Source organism: Cygnus atratus, chromosome 1 (genome assembly GCF_013377495.2).
Source record: "Cygnus atratus isolate AKBS03 ecotype Queensland, Australia chromosome 1, CAtr_DNAZoo_HiC_assembly, whole genome shotgun sequence".
In the NCBI taxonomy this organism is placed as follows: Eukaryota; Metazoa; Chordata; class Aves; order Anseriformes; family Anatidae; genus Cygnus; species Cygnus atratus.
The window spans coordinates 72,560,681-72,566,028 of NC_066362.1; the positions used below are offsets into that span (position 1 = coordinate 72,560,681).

The 5,348-nt window shown below is 36.7% G+C and overlaps 1 long non-coding RNA gene across 1 annotated transcript; it reads right to left on the reverse strand.

Moving 5' to 3' along the window:
* Positions 1–486: 486 nt before the first annotated feature.
* On the reverse strand, positions 487–3,410 carry LOC118250175 (uncharacterized). The gene is made up of 3 exons (XR_004779347.2): positions 3,283–3,410; positions 2,436–2,523; positions 487–2,261 (listed from the first exon to the last, which is right to left on the reverse strand). It is a non-coding gene; the product is annotated as an uncharacterized LOC118250175 (long non-coding RNA).
* Positions 3,411–5,348: the final 1,938 nt, after the last annotated feature.

Genomic DNA, 5,348 nt, shown 5'->3' on the forward strand with positions numbered 1-5,348 from the left:
TCAGGAATTCCCTACCATCTTATCCTGCCACCAATCACCACAAAACATCTCTCTGCATCTTGATTCAAACAGAGAGTGCCTCACGTTCTTGCTAAGTGAAAAGGGATTGCAGAGGTTCAGAAACCAACAAATCCAGCTTCCATCGATCTGCTAGAAATGCTGGGGGAAAAAATAAATCTGAAAAACATTTTTTTGTAGAGCAATAAATTAATACAGAAGACTATGGTAATTACAAAATTGTCTTTTAAATGGTAGTTATTTCCCTTTTAAAAAATTCCTTAATTTTCACAAACATACATACATGTGGTTATTGTGCCATAAACCGGTTCATCCAGATTTGCTTCTATTAGCCAGATTCCATAACTTATGGTAGATCAAAAATGAAAAGCTGGATCCTCTCAATGGACACCAGGCAACTTGCAATTAAAAAATATTTTTGGAATGGACTTTCCTAAGTAACCACGCAAAAACCTGATATTGATTATTCGAGTTCAGTGTTCTCCCTTTCCCAAGGGAAGGAACATAAAAACATGCATTTGTTAACATCAGTCAGAAAGGAAGTGGTAGAAAGAATGTCTCTTAATGCTGTTCTGTCAAATGTTATTTCCCAGCTCTCAGTATATACTGATGTTTGAAGTGAATCTGTGTAAAGGGTACCTTTGCTAAACTTCTCAAAATACCCACTATGTTGATTATTTCTGAACAATAAAATCAAAAGTAGGTGATAAAAGATATACAAAAACAATGACACGTTCTCTATCTTAATCCATCAGCAGGAGCTTACAAAGCCTATCTGACGTTGTATTTGAATTCCATCAGCACCAATGGGAATATGTAATTCAGAACAAGAGTTTATTTCAATACTACTCCTAATTTCTGGCTCCCTTGTCCAGTTTGACCAGAGAAAAGTGAGGCAGCTGTGCAATGGCAATGACAACATGTAAGGAAAGAGGATTATCATTAAATAGACTTTATCACATTATTTATATCACAGACGTAGAAATGCCAAGAAAATATTAACTTCAAACTACTGAGATAGTCTAAGGGTGATCACTCTGAAAAACAGAATACCTTACTTGTGCTGCTCATGAATTTATTTGTGTTCATCTTAACAACCATAAAGCAGAAACAAGCAGGTCTACTGTGGAGACTCATGCTGTTAATCTGATCAGAAATCCCTGGAAGACACCATGTCATTGGTATATTATCCTCTTGTTCCATACCATATCTGACAATTTATTGATAATTTATTTCTCTGACTATTTATTATTACTCCTTGGTAGATCATGCACATTGAACTCCAGTGAACAACAGGCTCCAAAACAGCACACTCCTAAATTTACAGTCTTATGTGCTCTGGTAATGATTAAAATGAGAAGGGACAAAATGTAGAGTATTTTTGTGAGGGTTCATCTATGCAATAATTCACACAATTGGATTTGTAATCCCATTGACATTGTTATCTCAATAATAAGCCAGGTTTTATTTTTAGGGAGTGATAGGAGATACTGTGACAATAGTGTATGAAATAGGAGGTATCTATTTGGCATTCAGTACCTGATAATTGCTAATGCTGAGGGTTCGAACAGTTCAATCAATGATTTCTCTTAAAAGAGAGAGAGGAGGAAAAAAAAAATCATAAATGAAAGGAGATACATGACTGCCATTGAAGAGCAATTAGGGTCCAGCATTTGGAGAACAGTCAGTGTATTAGGCACTCAAGTATTATTCTTCCCTCTGTACCAGCTTCTACACAATCCTCCTCCCATCTCTAACACACTCTTCACAGCAACAAATTGTCCCTGGCATGACCCATGTTTCCAGCTAGTGAAGTTCTCCTCTGTTCCCCCTCATTCCCTCAGAAGGCATCAGCTTTCTATTTTAAAAATATCAAGTCACCCTATCTCAGCTGCATTATAAACAAAGACAAACAAAACAACCCAAAACAGTTTTGTGTGTGTGGAACAAGAACAAAACACTTCAAACCCAAAGAAGTTTCCAATAAGCCACTCATTGAAATTCAGGAAGAAAAAACCCCAAAGGGTAAAAATACCCCCATGTATCCAAGTTCTCTGAGGCCATTTCTTTCCCTCATCTGTGTTCCATCATCTTCTTCCTTATCCAAAAAAGTTGTGGTGTCCGTGGGAGTATGAAAAAACATTGGTGTGACCACCAGAAGGAACTCTCTGTCTGGCAGCATAAAGCCATGCGTTATCCCGTCTCCAGGAACTCAGCCTCACTTCGACAGTCATAAATATTCTCTGATGAGAAAGCAAAGGGTAGTCATTCATCCAGACTGAATAATACTTTAAAACCTTGAAAAACACACTGGGATCAGTGCTCTGTCATGAGACAGAACTTAAGATCCATGGGAAGCAACTTCTGATTGGCTTTGCATGGCAATTACAGCCTGTGGGACACTCAGAACTACCCACCTCCAATGCTGGGATAATCCAGGCTGGGAAGAGTGCTGGGCCTTGCCCTTTCAAAGGTCCCATCCCACGTGGAGGTCATTCCATTTATCTGAGGGCAGGATGAAACTTAAAAACCTTCCAAATTCTTTCCCTTGTTAGAATACTTTCCATCTATTTTTGCTAGCCTCATCCCATGTTTAATATTTATTCGAAGCCAGCCTTCACATTATGCAGGCCTCCTTAGGTGTAGTTCCACAGGGTAGCAAACTAAAATACTGTATCGGCGAGAGTGATAAGCCTCGACTACATCACTAAATGACACACAGATGCACGCAGGCTGAAGGAAGCATCCAAGCACAGGATATCTGATAAATGATAGCTAATGTATACTATTAAAGGGTACCCAGAAAGTTAGGTCACCCTTTCAGATAAGCACTGCCTTTGGAAATTTTCAAAACTTTACAAAACATTTATGTACATGTTTTTAAAAGAGAAAGATAGAGAAGACTCATTACAAATTTAACTGTATGCTGAACCATGTATTCAGAGATCTAAATTCCACTAGAGCATTACCTGACATCTTGCTACATAAATATTCTGCTTGTGCAAGCAGATCCACAAATGATCATTGATGTAGTCATAGTCTTGCAAAAATTATTGATGAGAAAATTATCTTTATGACCAGCTTTCATTTAGTCAAGGAAATTAACAAGGAAATTAAAAAAAAAAAAGAAAAAAAAAAGAAAAAAAGAAAGAAAGAAAAAAAAAGATCTAAATGTAAATCACTCTTCTCCTTTGTTCTCCCTTTCCATCTCCCATCAAAGAAGTTAATATATTTACTATGAATAAATAATAACTTTATACTTACCTTCTCCTTTTATGTTAGTCTTTTACATTAAATGTAATGTTGGCACTCAAGGTAGAAACAGGTAATAAAACTGACCTGGTTATTAGTCAGTGTAGTTTCAGAACTAATTTCACATTTCTTCCTTTGAGAATGTAACTGATTGTTGACACAATGGAGGCCAAGCATGCATTTATGGTGCATGATATCATTGTGTGGATAATAGAGGGAGTTTACTTATTCCACAGATGACTGCCACAAGAGAATGTAATTGCTCAATAATGTGTTGATGTACCCATGGGAAGGATTTAAATCATCTGAGACCTGTATTGGTAACTTGCCAGGGACCCCAGCAGTAAATTCAATTTGCATGAAATGGAAGAATTGTAGCCATCTTCCACAATAAAGATAAACAGAAGAAGGGAGGAAGTCAGGAAGAGCCAAAAAGACACCAAAAATCCAGAAATCGGTTAGACTTTCAGTCATCATAAGTAACTTGGAGGTATAGTGCTTAAAATAAATAAATAAATAAAGTTCTCAAGTTTCTGATTTAAAAGACTAAGAAAAAAAACCACACACATTAGATTAAAAATAAAGTTTCTTTATTATTATTATTTCTTTTAATAGAGGTCCAGGATGTGGAGGGTATTGCCAAGTAGCCATAAGCTTTTGGAAAATGTCATCATTTTCCATGAGGAGACATCTATGTTGCTATCATCTAGCATGCATCTTAGCATCTATCATGCTACTTAAAGAAAAAAAAAATGGAAAATTGAATGCAAAGAGGCAAAAAAACAGTTACCTGGATGCAGGAAATAAAAGCTCTAAGTATAGCAAATTTTTAAGAGGAGAAGTCAACACAAGTGCAGTGTACTCCAGAACATAAGTTGATCTGCATCAGGGAGAAATTGTCGCGCTAACAACTAAAAGCTTAGAAAAGCGCCTGACTGAAAAAATATTTATGGGTGACAAAATCTTTGTACCACTTGCAACATTATTTTTTTTTTAATATATCAAGTTAAAGCAGAATATCTGACTGATAAAGTACGAGTGAGACAAAAAAAACACACAAAGTAACAGCCAAAGCAGAGTTAAGAGCTCACTGAACATTACAAATCTAGTAGCATAACACAGGATCAACCCAATAAATAGGAATATTTTCAACTTCTTAAGGACACGAAGAGTCATAGGGTGAGAATATAGTTTAGTTGATGCTCAGTTTTAAGAACCTAACTCCTTCCATTGATTTCAAGAAGGCTTTCCAAACACTTAAAGTTCAGGTACATCCATCCACTTTTTTTTTTTTTTTTCCATGGAGTTCTTGATAAAGAATTAATCTTTGGATGTGTTGAGAAGCATTTTAAGCCAATGGAAATTGCAGCTCTCTCCTGTAATGAAACCCCTAACAATGTAAAGAAACCCTGATGTTATAACAAAGAATGACCCAGAGAGCCCTCGCTGTCTAGGACTAACTTGGAATTTAAAGCCTGTCCCAGTGTCTGCCTGGAGTATTATTCCTGGATTTTCAAAACCGATCTCCACAAGACACAGCTCAGAGGAACCTACCCATTCTTAGCATAAAATAGTTCAGACCTCCACCCCCACTCTAAGTCAAATGATCTGATCCAATGAGATACATCATGTTATGATGTGATGCTCAGATAAGGGCCCAAACGTAACCTACTCCACTGAATAATAAATAATAATAATAAATCCTGTACTACTGTAGCTAATTTCAGGTTATTTTTTCCAGTGGGTCTTTTCCTCACAGCCCTCACTCTATCCCTTCCCCTCTTCCCCTAATCTGATTTTTCCTATTTTCAAACATGATTTAGAAAACTGCTTAATGGCAGGTGGGTGGAGGCACTCCAGATAGCATGTTTGTTGGTAGCTCAGCAGTTATTTGTGGTTGGCTTTTTTCGTTGCCCACAGGAATTTCCAGGGTGTTGTAAACAGATGTGGGTTCTTTTCTGCTATATAGATCACACCATAGAAAGATATCAAATGGAAAAAACAGATTATGAATAATGCACTAGTGGCAGTGTTTGAAGCTCAGAACTTTAGAGACTAGCATTCAAATTATGGTTTTA